Below are 18,297 nucleotides of genomic sequence, written 5' to 3' on the forward strand. Positions count from 1 at the left end.
ATCAATTTACTGAGACGGTCCAATATATTAGCAAAGTTAATCATGGATGACTGTGCTCTTTGAAATGGAAGCGAGAGAACAATCTTTTTCGGTTTACTGAGTTTTTTTTGGGCAAGGTCTGTTCAATAATGCGAAGGGTTTGGTCGATTCGTTCGAGTGAGATTTATTCCCAATTTCAGCTCAAATCAATGAAAATTAACAATAGAACAAACCCATTCAACTGCCTAGCTTCGACTTCACCCGAACGAGTGAGAAGCCGACAAACCTAACTTGGCTTAGAAGAGTAGACTTCCCTGCCTTGATTGATTGTTATTCTCTGTTTCCTGTATTCGGGATCCGTTTTTGTCTATCGCTTTCTTACGATAACTATGGGCAACTTGTTTACCTTTCTTTCCCGTCTTAGTGCTCACTTCTCGGGATCATAAAGACGTGTACTTGTACTAACAAAGCTTCACTCCGATTAAAAAAAGTATTCTATAAAGTATAATTATATTAAAGCGCAAGACTTACCGATTACCGATTAGATTACCGATTAGATTACCGATTGATCTAGTAGGATGCAGCTTATCTAGCGGTATGTAATCTTGACTGGAACAATTTTTTGTCGCGCTAGAAAGCACTTCGTTTCCATACATGATATCTATTGTGTAGGCATTGATTAGAAAATTGCCAAAGGTCTGTTTACAAATTTCTTTAGCATGCATCTAGAGTTTTTCTATACAGATAGTCCTGTTAGAAGTCTATTTGCTGGGCAGACCATTTCGAGTTTATTATAAGAAAGTAAATATAGTGAAATAAACTTCTATTGAAACCTTCGGTGTTTCATGGTTACACGAAAAACGTCTCATGTTTATAAATTAAAAAACGCTACTTACTCGAGTCCGTTCGATCAAAGGATTAACTTTTTAGCAGTGTCTGTAAATTCCAATGTGCTTACTCTGGTTAACTATACTTATTGACGAATTCATCGATAATTACCTCTGCTTGCTGGTCAGGACATTCTAAAACTAAACCAATACAATTTGGAAACATAGAAACCTAATTCCACGTTAAATCTTAGATAAAAATGATCCATTCAAGCTATTGGAATTGTCTATCTGAAGATCAAGGAAAAGGTAATTTTTCTCGCCTTATCGTTTTCAATAGAGTCCAACGTCCTTTCTATGAACGAAGTACGTACGGGCTGGTTTACTCTGGACAACCCACACGGGCGTAGCGCCGCTCTCTGTTATCCAAAGAGGCTAACATTACTATGTTGGCTTGCCACGAGCGTCTGTTTGCCCAGCAACTCCTAGTGATTTAAGTGCATTGCCCTCGTCCTCTGGCCGCCGCCGCCGCCGCCGCCGTCGCCAAGGCTGATGGCCAAGTTTCCCTTCGGACGGGTCGACATCCAATAAGGCTTTGAGCTACACTTTGCCCTAATGCTGCTACAATGCACAGCACGGGCCACTGGTTAGAAAATTCAAGAACAACGAGGATTCAATATCAGATCCTCCGAAGTAGTTACTTAGTGAACACACAGCACTCATCTGCGGGCTGAAGAGCTCGAGGACGCCTTTTACTAAATAGTTTAGGAAAATGAGTTGTTTATCCGCCAAGAACTTTGTATTTGGATGAGCACCGTAGAGTCTCGAACTGCCTAAGGTGAGTTCCCACAATCCGGTGAAATTGATTTATTATAACATATATACCTTAGAATTTGAGGGGGCTCCGAAGGCTAGTAATGGTCTGTTACATGAACAATTTGAAGGAATCGATGGTAAACTGATAATTCATAAAATAAATGCCAACATGTAAAGCAGATGTTACAGCTAGTTTTCAGAGATACTGTACCCAGTGAAAGACCAGGTTGGTGCTTATTATCTTTTATGCTGGTAAAAAAGAAGCAGGATTGACTTTATAAACGGTACAAATTTGACAAAATGTTCTTGTTCTTATACAAATATTCAACTTGAGGCCCTATAATAGCATCGTACAATTTCAATTTTACTTGGATTAATATGAATTTAATGAAAATATACTTGATAGGGCGTACGTGCTAACTTTACCATTAAAGATACAGGATGTTCTAAGGGCTATGCAACATAAACAATCTTACGAATAATAACGTAACGTTCAACGGAAATTACCTTACTACATTCATTTTCAAATATCTTGGATATACAAGTTTTTTTTGTGTATTTATTCAGAAGCAATCGAGCGTTTTCTCTAATCAATAAAAGAAATTCATAAAACAAGTTTAGATATTACTAAACTAGTGGTATGATGTTACCATTAAAACTTACTTATTTACCCGACTTTAACTTCGTGACAACGATATAATGCAAGATATGACATGCTAAATAATATTTTGCGCAATAGCACTTCTAGTAACTTCGTGAAGTTTCAGTTCAGTGACGTGGCTTTTCTCCACAGAGGACGTGATGACCTAACTGGAGTTCTATTCGAGACTCGAATTCCGCCGATCAGATATAGATACTATCCAATTTCTATATGTATACATATATAGAATAAAACTGTTCGTTTATAATGCCTTTTCTAATGTGGGTGTTCCCTGCCAATTGTTGTGGCTCCGACGGCTGCAACGTACAAATGCTGTAAGACATCAGTTGGTACGTAAGGGTCGCGAACGGATGATAACGTTAAAGTCAACAATATTAGCTACTAAAACGCTCTGATCAATTTGACAACGACATGCCTTTGTTTTGCAATATTGTTAGCTACTGCTGCTTCTACGTCACCAGTTCGCATCGGTATCGTTCACTAGCTGGCCTCCGGCGGATAGCCAGATCAAGCAAAAGTCTTCCTTTCTTCTCTGCCCTCGTTGCCGTTCAAGGCCAGGCATGTCAGCTTCCATCTTACGCCACACGAAGCCTAATAGAAAGACAGCGAGACTAACGCAACGGCAGAACCAGCATCAAGGGCAGAAGCTCTAAGTTAATATCCACCGTATGGAATGCCAGACACTTTTCGGCCAGCCTAAAACGATCTATAGACAGCTTATCCCCTCATAGGCCCGTCCCGTTGACTATTACTCTCTGTCTTTATCTGTTTGTGTAACAATATTTTATCCTAGCTAGGGAGGAAAAGATGGAACGGATAGGACCGAGTCGGTCCGGTATTTAGCTTGCCATTGACTCCTCCTCTGTTGTAGAAGGCTACGATCTACGCTACGTTCGACTAACACAAGCTTACATACAAGCAGAGCACTATTTTTAGCTAGGCCAGTCGCGCAGTAACGGCCTGCTAGACGCATAGACCAAAAAGAGGTGCATCTGCTAATAGCTGCAACGCTGTAGAATGTAACTGGTCAGCAGCGTTGGTACATTACATGTTACATACGCTGATAAGAGATTTGAGGAAAAAAGATTATTGAAACTGTTTCCCAGTGCCGAGTGACAGCCAAGCAGATAGGCAGCTAAAGCTGGTGAGTATTGGCAAAAGCAAATACTACGTGTGTCTGCAAAGCGATAAGCAAGTTTTTATGGATTAATACGATAAGCGACATAAAATACGAAGACTAGTAGACTCACACAATCCTATGAGCTAACGGCTACAGTGGCTTGAAGAGATACAAAAACAGTCCCATCTATATACCTCAACTATGTTTTAGCTACTTTTCTACAAAACGTATTGATACGTTCTCTTATTTCTACCGTAACACATCTTAGTAACGTGCTTTATACTATCAATATAATAACTATCATATAATAGTAATAATTGCAAAGATAAACTCTGAAAAATCTAAGTGTTTGTATTTATCAAACAAGTATATGTACTTAGTTGACAGACTGTGTACCAGATTAGACTGCTGCAGAAGAATACTTCATGGTTCGAATTGGAACCTCAATATAATAACTGTATCATTATTTTGACCCGATTCGCGTGCCGATAAAAACAGCTATAAAGTGCAAACTGTCGTACATATTACACCGTCGCCTTAGATGTAGGCGTGAAAAAAAATTGGGAAGACGCCTGTGAGGTACAATAGACTATGAGGCTACAAAAGAGATCTTGTACAGCAGACCCGATGACGCTGTTGCAAAGGCAGGAGTGGACGCGTGCATACACGTGTGAGCGATAATATATGTGCGAATGAAAAAATGGTATATAGTTAAATACACGCAGCAGGACCCGAACGAGTGGAACACGCTTCTGTCCAATGGCGATTGTATCTGAGGCGTCATGTGTAGCGTTATCGATTGAACAGCCGTCAAGTAGTCATCTCTGAAAACATTATTACGACATATATAGAGAAGGTCGTGGTTCAGATCGAAACGCTTGCGTGTGGTAAGCGCATAGCGTACATCTAGTAGATGTACGAGGCTCTGATATGGATGATAGAGTCCAGGGTAAATTTAATCTATCTCCATGCGAGTACCGTTGCGGTCGAATGTGAGTACAAAAAGGTTACTTAACATAGAAATTGAAATATCCACCCCATTGCGGGTGGATGCGGTGCCCACATATAAGAGCAACTGGCTATCAGTTGGTTGAAATACTTTATGACCTGCTGCCGTTAATTTAGTAAAGTATTTTCGGTCAGCTGCAGCGCACCTTTATTAATTAAACGGTCATATTAAGATGTTAAAGTATTACATTGGGTGTCGGTAATTCAGTGATAGATCACTATATTACAGTGTTAACGCCTGTCTATCTCGAAGCATAGCCAGGCGACCTTATTGTTGTTTTAGCATACCTGTGCGATTGACGTTTTCGCTAACGTTCCACTTCCTTGACAACCGAAACGCCATTTTCTGTCCGCTCCACGCTCGAAGCAATAGCAAGACTCAAAGCATTTCTGGGTATGAGCCGTTTTCATGAACCATTTCATAAGCAAGATCTGGTTTGCATAAGGAAGTAATTTGAAGGTATGTAAAAAGCCTGGACTGAAACGCATACATTGGACAGATATATATACGTTGAAATATGTCATACGTGAGTGTCCGCTAGTCACGCGTTGTTGGATCGTGGATCTATTAGGATCAGCGAATGACGCGAGAGGCAGATGTACCGACTGAATAGCGACTGCTCTGTGAGGTGAGGGGTTTAAACAAAAGCTAGCAGGGAAGCGTAAGGTGCGATCACTGAAGATTTACTAACGGACTGTCTAGCTGAGCGAATGAGACCATTGTACATCTGTGCTAAATGAAGATATGTTGAGTATTCAATGCATCCGTAATTAGTGTTTCGAGCACTGCAGCCGGACGTAAATGAGCGTAATGCGTCTACGTAGGCTTTGAATGGCGAATATTTATCACGTGTGCGCGAACGGACACAGATGACCTGAAGCGTAAGGATATCACCAATCCCTGGCTAGTTCGTGTGTGCCAGTTTTGCTATATGAACGCCTGGATGTCTCTGTTTAGCTGATGCAGCCCTTCGAGTTTCCCTAGAGGAAGAGGGAAAAAGGCATGTGGAGTCCTGGTAAATACTTTAGAAAGGTCGATCGGCTTCTCTGCAAAAAAACTTTGTAGTGAGTTTTTTTTTTGAAAAACGTTCTATGGCTGTAAAACGAAATATGCTGATCTTAAGCTAACTTGATGATATCGACTTTGTACGTATATTTCACGTGCGCTGGATGCCTGGGGTACCAATGTCAATAGTGCAGCCGTCAGTCTACTCTGTAGAGATAGATATTTTCCTAGACCTTACGCTAAAACAATATAATTTTAGTAGGAACGTATCTATGGTCGGTTAGGCGATGTACATGGATTTGGCTACTAGAGCCAAGTTTCATGCATAATACTAACAGCAATTTGTCCTTCTATAATCGACATCCATATATATATATATATATATATATATATATATATGTAAAGCCACAGTGTCGTGCAATTTGCTTACCGATAGTTTTGTTCCATTTTATCACAGCCAAATGAAGACGATGCTGAAGTTGAGTATTAGTAAATTCTCAATGTATTTTTACCACGCTGCTAACAAGTGCACCATTGCTGCCAAGTAAAATGACATTCTGAATTGAAGTCAACAAAGAGAAGCTCAAGAAATCGTACTAAAATGCTAGCATACTTTGCACGCGATTTAACGTTTGACGCATTATGACCTTCATTAATGATACTAGTATCGTTATCGCACAAAAGTAACTCTGAGCGAAAACTGAATCGCTTGAGCTCTCGAAAGAAACAGCTGCGCGTTGTGAGCAATCCACACCCGCGTATGTATCAAAGCGTCGACGAAGGCAGAAGAGATTCAACAAAGTTCTCAGAAATACTGTGTGTTTATTAAACTTATTTTGTCATATTACCTACGCACAGAAGGCTAGGATAACTAGAAAAAAAACGAGATGCCAGTCTTTATAAACGACATATCCTATTAGTCCCTAGACCTAATTAGTCCAATTAATATTTATGCAGTTTCAACCGAAGCGCATGAATGAATATCTGATTTTATGCAGAGAATAGCTGGAAAACAAAACCGATAGGCTTGTAGGATACCTCAAAGTCCTCTGATAATGACAAATCACGCAAGTTTCGGCGTGATGAGCTTTGACAACGACGACACAACTTTACGCCTACAAGAGCCAGAACACATAGGCGATCGCAATAACGAACTTCGAAGTTTTGATCTAGCAGCAAGAAAACTAATAAAATAAGTCGACTAAAAAATCATTGCAGGGAGAGTAGAAACCTTGGCAAAGGAGGACGTCGTGTTCCGGCTGTGTCAAGTTGAAAAAACTAAAGACCCTTCTCACTGCCTACCGTATTACTTCGTCTATGCAATAAAAGATTATTCGTACGAGGAAAGGATCCCGCTTTTATGCTCATTCAAAAAGCGCTATGTGTATTACATTAAAATGCTTGACGGTGGCATGGACGGAATGTTTGGCGATGAATTTCAAAATGCTACTGCAATCAGAAATAATTTTCTGCGAAACAGCGGATCACCTGAGGCTCATAGAGAGGTTTGACGAACTACAAATTGATCAGACGTAATAAAGAAGGACTCCATTACAGTCAACAAAGCAATATGCGATTTAAAATCCCTTCTTTTAAACGTCCGCTCACTAGCAAATCTCATGCCGTCAGTTGTCTAGTTATGCTTGTGACTGCTAAGTGACCCCAAATATTATCGAGACCTCAAAGATAACTTTGGAGTTTTCTGTAAAATCGCAGTTGTAAAATCGATGGATAAGTTCTAACTTCGATTAATCAGAAGATTGCATGCGTTCAACTTTTTGGTATGAGCACATGCCTAAAGTATAGCGGTCGACCTTTTACTACATGAAACCATGAGAGGTTAATCTGTTCCTACATAAGCCTGTTGGTTTTAACACATGATTTAAGATAAACAATGACAAAGCTCGTCGCTGGCCTAGATACTCTTGCGTGGGCTAATTACGTAGTCGTTCTTGCTGGAGGTGTGAATATTTGACTTTGACATAGGTGACACTGTGGGGGCTGCTTTTTTCACAAGAGCAACAATGACTTTACCCGTCTAGGGAAGAGGCGTTTCTTAACACCTGCAATGAAACGAGACTATGGCGCTTCGTTACCGCTCCAGCGAGAGGTCGTTGTTATCGTGAATAGACACTGTCTAAGCAACGTTATACATCGGACCTCTACGCACAATCTAATGCAACTTCAATTTTTTTTTCATATTTCCTCGCTGGCCTTTCAGGACCGAAGGAGAACGATCCACGATGGAATAATCCATAATCTACTAAATACTAATATAAATCGCTTTTCTCCGTTTGTCGTGATGTAAACACGATGTATGAGCACCATAATCTACACGTCACATTTCTACAAAAGCTTTCTATTGGAGAAAACGCATCGTTTAGTGCCAAATTATCTGCGATACACAGACACGCTTAGCGGTGCCTCGAGACTAAAGGAAGTGCTAACTCTATTAGAAAAACGGCGGCGACCGACTGTATATACATATATGTTTATAATGCTGAAAGATGGCCAATTCTTCGTAACATTTTGCTACCATGTATACCATCGCGTCAAGAAATTAGGGTACAACATACTCCACCGTTTATCGATGTTTCAGGTATATTGCATATGATTAACGGCGTCAATAACTGATCGTTAAATGTCGAACGCATTTACGAAAACCGGCAAACTATTCTGCGAAATTATGTCTCTGATTTTTCGACACGCTTTTAAGGCAGCTCCCAGCCTGCCGCCATCATCAGGCCAGTTCACGAGCGCATTGACAAAAGCGACCCACCTAACCGAGGCCCGATTTCTTCCCACCTAGATCGCATACAAACTACTGGAAAATCAAGAACGCAAATGGTCAAGGCCTAATCTAAGAAACTGTGCGCATCGCCCGGAACACCCCTTCGTCATGCACTAGTTAGATACACAAAATGACTGGGCTTTCATGATGAACGATGGTAAACCTTCTGATTTTACCTATCTATCTTGATTTTAAGTGATCTGTATTCGAAACAATAACTGACGATAAAGTTTTTCGAGTTTAACTGAGATATAGTGTAGAAGCATGGTGGATTACATTATTCCTGAGAGTGGGTGTTCCTCTTATTCCGTGATCATATCAGACCCATACAGGAATGAATACTTGAATTTTTTGCTGAAGCATGTTACGCCCAGGAATTGATCGACCAAAATCTACGCTGACTCCGTAAAAGTGTATATACTGGTCAATGATGAGCAGCGATCGGCTGCTTCCGAGAAATCACTAAAACAGTTTTAGGAATGATCTCTAAATGTTGATTTGGAGGCCGTTGTGCCAAATGCACCGTGTTGTATTTTACGCAGCGAAATCCCGTTTAAAACAAGTGCTTTGGAGGTTATGCAAAACGACTCTGTTACAGCGGATCTTTGGGTACTTACGATCCATTCCTTAAGGTGCAGCGACCATAGCGCCAAACTGTAACAAGAAAATCGGATTAAATAGTTAGTACGTTTATTCTTAGAAGATTTTAAGCTGTATATATAACTGTACAAACAATGACCTCATTCTGGTCTAACATATGCTACACTATTGTGAAGAGATAACGTTCTTCTAAAAGATGCCGAAAAAGCCTATACGACAGATTGCTCATCGTCTTAATATTAGAACACTCGACGAAGAATATGGGGATTATAGTTGAATGAAGAATGCGAAAACGATAGGAAAATGGTGATGACAACAGAGCAGGGCGCTTCCTTGATACGGTTCGATCAAATAACCGCAGCAACGAGCATATCCGAGCAGCAGCTATAGCTGGGCGCGCAACAGTCGACAATATCTGTGCAAGACGCAATGCTTGTTACTTATATGTGACATATTTTATATTAATGCATTGAAAAATAACATGTCTTACTATACGTGTTCAGCAAGAAGGTTTAGCCTCCCTGTCGGCGTGGTCAAATCTTCAAGCATAACCGAAAAATCTACATACAAAAAGCATAACAATGGCGCGATGTCTAAATGTTTAGCAAACATGGTGGATGCTTATTGAATCCGTTGGCTAAACTGTATTCTATTTTTAGGTAGTGACTGATATAAACCTTAACTTGACCTTGTATCACTTTCCATGTTTACATTAACGGCAATTCCTGCCACTTCAACTACCATTACGTAGGTGGAACTTCAAAAGCACTAAAATACCGACCTACGCAACACGCCGAAATTAACGCAGCCTTAAGGATTCCAAAGGAACAAGCAAACAGTCTAATCGAGAGGAAGTCAACCAGAAGAAAATAAGAAGTAGGCCTAGGTAATGACCCGACAATTTTCGCTTGAAAGAGATAAATAGACCTTGTTGGCCTAGTTTACTATCCTTGATTTTCCTGATAGTTCGTAATTAGTGGCAGAAACGACGTGGACAAATTATCACCTGTTATCTGGACTCGCAGCAACGTAAAACACAATCGTGTCCTGCAATACACCCGAGAGCAGTTAAGCAGGTTCTGCTTGAAGATCGCGCAGATAAAATGGAGGAGCCTGTGTCAATTAATGAGTACAATAAAAAAAAAGATGCACACGATTCGTAGCGGGGTAACACAGAAGGAGACGAAGGATACCGATGGAAAAGTGTGAATTATTTGTGAGATAGAATAACACCTGAAACCGAACAAATCGTACCCGGATGTTAAATCGAAACTCGAATGAGGTTTAGGTGCGTAAGAAGCTGCGCAAGATCGCATATAGTTGGTATCTGGAGATGTCCGATGGGATAAAAACACTCAAAGCTATTTCGGTTTCAGACAGAAGGTTATCTAAACGAACTTTTAAATAATAGATAATATAATTTGCGCAATGGCTATACATAAGCAATGACCACAGGAGAAATTGCAGCGCACTTATAGCAAATAAAGGAGTATGTTTCGAGAAATACGAACTACGACATTTTTTGTATGAAAATCATACTTGGTGTCTTGTCGACCTCTCCGTGTAAGTTAAGTAGGACATAAGTTTTACTAAAGACACGACGTTTTATAAAAGGAATGACGCTGTGTCAGAGGTTAATAAAGTACGATTGGCCAACGAAGCTTCCGAAGAAGTTTTCGATGTAAGGTTCCAGGCCCAATTAATTTCCGAACGAAGACAAGTCTGGCTTAAAAGGCTATTAGACATTGCTTTGAACGATAAACTTGTTCTCCAGGGGATCAGAAAGCGATCGATTATTTTATTATTTCTAGTTTTCGAAAACAAGATTCTAAGGTAGCCAATAATTTGCTGTTATAGTGAACATAACCGTGTGTAATGTTTTATTATTTTTGTTGTGCGGAACTATTTAAATGTACGGATTAAATATAGAATATATGTTAGTATATTTAATATCGACTGTAACTGGCTGAAAACGCATCACCTTGAAGCATCCATGAATCGGAAAGTATAGCATGAAACAATTAAGATGCTTACATTTTCTTTTAGAATAGAAGCAAAAAATGTAATTAAAAAAATATTGGTCAAATCGCTATTCTGTGCTAAACTATCGATCATACTGATTCTTGTTCCGTTAGGACTGGTTTCACTCATGATCTGCTTCTTGACCTTAGGCGGTTTTAGTACCGCAAATGAACGCACGATAGACCAATCCATTGTTGTTAATTATACCCACACATGCCAATGCGTAGCCGTATAGAACTGGCAAATTTTCTCTTGCGAAAAACTTGCGGGCAACCTGTAAAAAAGATGTGCCAGAGTACAAGCAGTCGAAGAAAATAAAAAGCTCTAGAAAGAGCATAACGGGCGTATTCGGAACCACGTGACCCCCTGAGTTTCTGGGCGAAAAGAGACTTAAGATACTTTTTTCGTGTATCTAAGACAAGCCAGGGAAAGCCGGAATGGAAGATCGTCGTATGCCACAAAAAAGTATGATGACAGAGTTTAGGAGCAGGATCTGATTGAGGCCCGTCTTGTCGATTTCAATTTGCGGGTCACGTCGATCAATCCTGCTGTTGCTGCTGCTGCTGCTGGTGCTGCTGGTGCTGCTGGTGCTGCTGGTGCTGCTGGTGCTGCTGCTGCTGCTGCTGCTATTGTGGCCATACCCACAATTGTCGCTGTTTCGCAAATCACCTTATGGGAATAGCTTTCTTGCTCAGAAAATGTGAGTCATCGTCGCGTCAACTGTAGTGGCGGAAGGTTCTCTTGTGAACAAGTGAAACTTTCGGGCACATAATACAAGTCCGACCGCAAGTACCAGCAACCTCGAATCCTGTGTGAAACGTGGATTGTAGCGTCGTCTACGTCGTCGGCGATGTAAACTTCAAGCTATACTCCCCATGGAACGGTCTGTTCCATTGCTGTAGTAATGTACTTTGAACAAGAACTAACAGACACTACATGCTGCCATTGACCACCGTTGACCCATTGTACGGCATTTCTTTTTCGGGTCACTAGAATTGCGTTTGCGTTAAGGACAGAGACCGCAATCAACCACGACGGACACGAAGTGATCCCGGTCATTCGAGATGAGCACCGACAGGACGAAACTGTACCGACTCAACCATTGCCACAGACAGAGTTGATGGAAAGACAAAGAAAGCAACTTGGACGGGCATCTGTTAGGCTATACGAGCGTAAACTTGATCAAAGTACGATCTATGTCGATAGAGTACAGGTATTTCCTCTCCTAGGACTATATACAGTCACGCAGACTCATTACATAACACTAATCTTACACTACAATTAGTGGCTGCAAAATCCGATCGTAGAAAACATATTACGTGTATCTGCTCTACTGTGCCTTTCTTTTTTTCATCTAAGCAAGATACATTTATATGGCAAAAGGTGATGCAGTACAGCAGTTGTTTTACAGCCATGCGCCGAGTAAAAGAGGACACCATCTCGCGTAGCTTGATCTATATGTACATATATATATATTTATATACATATATACAGGGCTATGATTGCTACTGTTACGTTGGCCAATTAGGTGGACACCACGTGAGCTTAGCCAATAGGACTTCATTGACCTTTTACCATGACATTCGTGTTGCATTGAAAAAAAGAGTAAAGCTAATTATGGTATTGATTACTATTAGTGCGTAAGATATTCTCTTACATCGCGATGCTTATTAAGTTTGTCAATACACAATTTCGGCAAATTCTAAACTACGCTAGCTCGTTCATGCCCTCACCAGCTTCCTTCGTCTGTCAGCGAAGGAAGCTTATGAGGGCATGGACGAGCTGGCGTAGTTTAGGATTTTTTTTGCCTTAAGTGCTGCTAGCTTCAATCGTGCTAGCAACACTTAAAGCAGATCAGTCCTACTAAAATTTCAAAAACAAATATGGGAAAACTGGCATACTTTTAACAAACGACATTGGTTTTGGAACACAATCCAAAGCTCAAGCACCATTGCCCCTTCTCGCATCATCTGCATGCAATAGCTTGAGTTTTTTCTATCGAGCATAGATATCAGTCGGAATACGAATTATAGTCGTTCATCGAAAGAAGTCGGCTCTGAAAACATAGCAATTGTCTAAGAAGGTTGAGCTAGCTGCAGCTGCTCCATGGGGTGGCTAAGATCGCCCCGTGGGTAACCACAGCCCTACATCAAAGTATGGAACGTTTCTTAATGATAGCTTTCGGTGTAAATAGCTTGGTGTAAATCTTACCGGCAAGTATCTTTACTTGCCGGTGGGACTTTTCCATCTTGTCACACGTTTGGCCGAAATGCTACCTTTGTAAAAAATTCTTATACACGCTTTCGAGAAGATTAGATACATATTGTCCACATGTAACCTATTGTGCAAAGAATTTAGTGGATACCTTTTGCAAGTCTGTCTGTGCCTTCACGGCCGAATATGAATTTGGAATATAGCTACAGCGCGGTAAAGAGAAACAGTCACCTAAGGATTGGTGCTCGAAAAGCAACCTGTTCCTCTAGGCCAACTGAAAAAGACCCGACAGACTCACAGGAGGTACTGAAAAATAGCACGGCTTTCGCATCGACTAGTGCTTATTTTTGCATCCGATAATTATTGTCCTGTAACAAGTTATCGCGACAGCTTAGGGGGTGACGTATTTGCCTGATGACACATGTCGTGGCCTATGTTCGAACCTGGCAGAAAAGACATGTCGTTTCGTGCTAGGGCCAATCTTCTAAAGAAATATCTAATGACGATACTAGAGGAAAAACTTCAGACATCTTTAATACATAACTTCGTTCAATTTTTACTCACCCTAATTTAATACAATAAGCAAAATTGATATATCGATTCGGAGATCGTAAATTTAAAGAATGGCGTAAATAAGATAAAATCAATCGAAATGCTTCCGCTATGATCGTATTGTCGGCTCTTGCCAACAAACTGGAAGGGCACTTTGCGATAAAGTGATTTTCCTATCCACACCATTATCACACATACGATTTTCGAACTTATTCTAGAAACGTTTTTGTGCCATGAATAATACCGACATGGTTGATATTTCGAAGGCAAGTTTAGGTTTTGCAAACTAACTTGAGCTGAATGGTATTTTCCTAGATGAACTCAACGACTTCATAGGCAACGTGTTCTCTACCTGTCACTTGCGTTTTTCAAAAAGAGCCATCGCTAAATAACTGTAGCGCTTAACAACTACGAGTAAATCTTTTATTATTTTTTTTTTTTTAATTTATTTATTACTTATAGAAAAATCGCCTTTTATATTAATCGAGTCGAACTGAAACGTGAATTTGTTTTTTCATTCGATACGTAATCATTCGCCATCGAACAATCGGGTCCTTTTTTGGCTTGCGGCTAACTTGTGTCGATAGCAGCGCTCAAATTGTTACAGGACAATAAATAGGTAAAATTGCAGATTGAATAGATATTCGATTGGCTGAGAAGCAGGAATGAAGCCCGCTAAGGCTGATGTACGTTGGCTAGCTAGTTTGCCCATTTTGTAGCCACAGCGAATGAAGCACGATGTGGTGTTAGCTAGCGCCATATACTCCCGACGAACGGTATCTCGGAAAAGATATGTATATATATTATAGATAAAAAAAAAAAAACTTAAAAAGGTTAATGCGAATCGAAAACATGTTTGATAGCATTCAAAGGAGTCGCTTATGGATCTTTCTTATCCTTTTCTGTTCTGAATACCCGGCACGTCCCAAGCAATCGTCTACTTGGGAAGTTCTAATCTTTTTTTTTGTAAATGTTCGATCAGCTTCCTACAAATTTATGGATTTTCTCGGGACACCTTTGAACCAGTCCCTTGGTATTCATTTGTCCCTATACGCGTGTGCAATAAGGAATCGAAGACGAGCAGTGCTCGATCGAAATTATTCATAAAGCTAAAACGGTGTGCAGCTTTGCCTGGCAGCCAATTGCTTTACCGCTTCATTTATAATAAGACAAGGATCGCTGGTATAACTTTGTTATGGAAATGTCACAAATGAAACTTGAAGTTCATAGGATAAGACACGTTTCAGACAAGCAGTTTAGTATCCGCTCAAACCAGAAAAATCAATTGTATGTAATGTTAAATCAAAAGATCTAATGAAAAGATAAGCATACACTTATATATTAATCTTGTTTATCTTAATTAGTGCAATATCTAATTGTTTCAGGATGTTCTCGTGTTCTTTTTCTGCTGATAACGTTTTTCAGTTTTAAATTAGGCGTAGATAGAACTCGACTTTCTCTTCAGCTCGTAATCGGATTGTACTCTAAGAGAAACAGTGGCAAGTTCTATAGGCTATTTGAATCCGGTAATATATCGCACTTCGTTAACTTACGTAGAAGAAAATGTATTCTGCAGGAACTTCCATGGCGTTTGTTTTTACGAAGAGTTGCTGTACACTTCATTACGAATACGTAAAAAAATGGGTTCGTAACAAAAAAGTATGATCGAAAAATAAAACTATAGTTAATATGGCCATTAAATAAACTGCTGAAATACCGCAAACGAATATGTAATCTCTCTCCTATCACAATAAACCTAAGATCGATTACTACATTGGCTTTCTGACATCTCTGACGTATATATGTTATGCAGCCTGTCAATTGATATATATATATATATATATGACATATCGTAAGTTAATTGTACCTATTTAGTTTCGCAGTGACTTAAATAGGGGTGCATGGAGAAGTACTTTTTTTCCCGTACAATTATTAGGTAAAATAGAACGTATTTATGTTGAATAGCAGAATTTTTACACCTCAACAATGGCCCTCCAAATGTTGCCTCCAGACACCAAGTGCGATCGATATGTGTGGGCATAGCATCTGGCCTACGAAGGTTTAATAAAACATTAACTTTTTTAATTACTAGGTACAGGTTCGTTGTGATTCAACAATTACAATATAATTCGCCTAATTTTAGAAAGGAGTACATAGGGCCTGCAAAAAAAATGTAACCAATTAATTATCACGTTGGAGATGTACAGAGAGCATATACAGTATGTGCAGATAAGAGACAAAACTTTAAACCTGTACAAAAGAATTTTAAAGAAAATACCTTATACGTCAGTTGGATAGCAGAGCGACGGGTAGCTTCGTAGGCAACAACAAACGACCCGTCGCCTCAGTGAAGTGGAATCATGTCCCTGAGCGTCGGAACATATTGCATGGGAAGCTCGTTGCGTCTACGACCCCTTTCTAGTACGTGGCAGGCCTGCAGCGAATATATCACGAGAGGTGCCATCCTTTCCCGTCCACCTCGATCTGCCCCTCTCTGCCCAAAGATCGCGTGTGATTAGCACTTACGCTGGTAGACGTGCTCCGCTTTGCCGCTTTCTCTTCCATTCACGTTTCAGGCGTCAGCCCAGCATCCAGACGACAATTAATCGTCTGGATGAACCAGTCAGTGCTCAGCGATGGGCCTTTTCTCTCCCAGCTATTTGGAAAGGCTTCTCCTCCTTCCAAAAATAAGGAAAGCGGAACCGTTCACAACATCATTCGTACTACCGGCAGCATTGAGAATAAACTAGGTTTCCGTTGTAATGTTGATTAACGTCTCTATCAGTAGTCATAATACGCCCCATTCAAATCAAGGCTAACTGCTTACCTTTACATACGACGATCAATTCGTTTCATTACAAATAGATATTCTGTCTGGTTTCTGAGCCATTATAGTTGTTATCATTTGACTGTATCATGCGCATATAAGCAAATCAAGTGACGGCTAGCGCAAAAGCGACATGACCCCGTGCCGATTTTTCATACGTGCTTTGCGACAGGTATTTCCTGTTAAATCTAACGAGCCTACGTGTGTCGTGAACTTGGTAATGAGCAGGCGTTTCATCGATCATGGCAGTACTTGCTATATTATATGAGTGTTCCGGTCTCAGAACATCTTTACCGCGTATTCATAAAGCTCATATAAGTACCAAGGGATACAAATTGCTACTGCTTTGGCCCGTCTGTTTCTTTCTCATATAGGCTTAACTGGTCAATATCTTCATATATAGTGAATTTGAGGAGCGATTTAAGTGTCTTCTACAGCATATTGGATCCGGATACTGGGTAGAGATATAAGAACGTATGGTCATATGAGCATAACCTTAAGCTATTTTCAGCACTGGGGAAGCATCATTTTCAAAAGCCTTTCTAGCCAATGTATATATATTGTATATTTATTGGCATCTTGATAGTTCTAGCTAACGAGGTCGGCAGGCTGTAGAACCTTAAACCTTAAAGGACCTGTATGCGACGTAGCTCTAATAGAATTAGTCAGGAAAGGTATGGGGAGCGACAAAAAATTCAAAAGAGGATAGTGAATGGAACATAAGGATACGCGGTAAAATGCACAATGTTATCGGCAAAAAAGCAAACGCGTGCGGTCGACAAAAGCTTCGTTTCGCAGATATTCAGCTCTGACTCGGAGAATGTGCATCAGTGTGAAAATCAAGCCAAATCTTGATTTTTGTACTTTTTATTTGACAGAGATATTGTACGACTGCAAACATTCTAACAACTTATACTCGTTGTATTAAATTTTAACGTATATTCCGATCAAATGCTGCCTCTCCCAGCGGATCTTATTCACGAAGCTTTTATATTTCATTGTAAATCTATATTCGAGCTCTTTTTTTTTGTAAAAAGGAGCACAAAGTCGTACAAGCACAACTAATAATAATGCACAATCAGTTTTTGTGGAATGGTGGCAGCAACCGAAATTGTTCAAAGTCTGTTTTATGTAACGGTGTCTATACCTAGTCCGACCCTTTGTCGACTAGGTAGAGCAAACAATATGGATGAAAGCTTTCGAGTCGGTTTCGAGACGAGAATAAATGTATCGTGTTTTTTCTGCGTTTATAGTGACATTGCGTTTCTTCGAGCATTGAACTTTCATACAACTTGCAATGCTCGTATCCAGTATTATGCACAGAAAGATCAATTTTGCTGCAAATTTGCAACTATATGTGTTATCACCGATGTACTGATTGTAATGTTGGAAGAACATTTACTATGGTAACTTGCGCCAATTCTGTAGCCACAGATAAGTTCAATGTTTCGAATTTCACGTCGGCTACTGCCATTAAACACTTCATGGAACGTAAAACTTGAAACATTCAGTTTAGTCTTTTCTAATGTACGCAGATCACTTTAGAGTATTCAAACGCTGCCCCCAAATTTTTCAAAACAAACGACGATATAATGTGCCGTTTTTCATTTGTATAATGTACAATGTCAACTGGGGTCGGCCATCAGCCGTTAATCATTGTTTGCGTCCCACTTTTATTGAATTGTTTTGTACCGAGAGAGGAAACTCAGCTGTCTTTTACTGCGAAAGAAGATTTTTAATGCGTTGCTGTGCTCTCGCCTATTGACATGGTACTATCCGAAACAGTTGATCTTGGTCCGCCGAGAATACTACTAAACCCATTCTCAATTTATTGTAAGCATCCGCTAGGCCTTCAATGTCAAAAAGCCTTTCAA

At 40.0% G+C, this 18,297-nt stretch overlaps 3 long non-coding RNA genes across 6 annotated transcripts in view; 2 read left to right on the forward strand and 1 right to left on the reverse strand.

Moving 5' to 3' along the window:
* Positions 1-1,413: 1,413 nt before the first annotated feature.
* Positions 1,414-18,297, forward strand: part of LOC111264605 (uncharacterized) — a 77,261-nt gene continuing 60,377 nt past the window's right edge. Inside the window, exon 1 of the long non-coding RNA XR_002682945.2 lies at positions 1,414-1,644. This is a non-coding gene — a long non-coding RNA (uncharacterized LOC111264605). The remainder of the gene's footprint in view (positions 1,645-18,297) is intronic.
* LOC147752926 (uncharacterized) lies at positions 1,717-15,368 on the forward strand. Of its 2 annotated transcripts, XR_015312740.1 has the most exons (3): positions 1,717-3,427; positions 7,639-8,365; positions 15,022-15,368. It is a non-coding gene; the product is annotated as an uncharacterized LOC147752926 (long non-coding RNA). The 2 variants fall into 2 exon arrangements; XR_015312739.1 differs by lacking the exon at positions 1,717-3,427 and having other exon boundaries at positions 5,961-8,365.
* On the reverse strand, positions 3,730-16,178 carry LOC111264602 (uncharacterized). Of its 3 annotated transcripts, none has more exons than XR_015312737.1 (5): positions 15,875-16,178; positions 9,815-15,647; positions 8,826-8,862; positions 4,700-5,392; positions 3,730-4,227 (listed from the first exon to the last, which is right to left on the reverse strand). It is a non-coding gene; the product is annotated as an uncharacterized LOC111264602 (long non-coding RNA). The 3 variants fall into 3 exon arrangements; XR_002682943.2 differs by having other exon boundaries at positions 4,700-5,458; XR_002682941.2 differs by lacking the exon at positions 9,815-15,647 and having other exon boundaries at positions 15,875-16,177.

The sequence above is a fragment of the Varroa jacobsoni genome, unplaced genomic scaffold (assembly GCF_002532875.2).
Source record: "Varroa jacobsoni isolate VJ856 unplaced genomic scaffold, vjacob_1.0 scaffold_879, whole genome shotgun sequence".
In the NCBI taxonomy this organism is placed as follows: domain Eukaryota; kingdom Metazoa; phylum Arthropoda; class Arachnida; order Mesostigmata; family Varroidae; genus Varroa; species Varroa jacobsoni.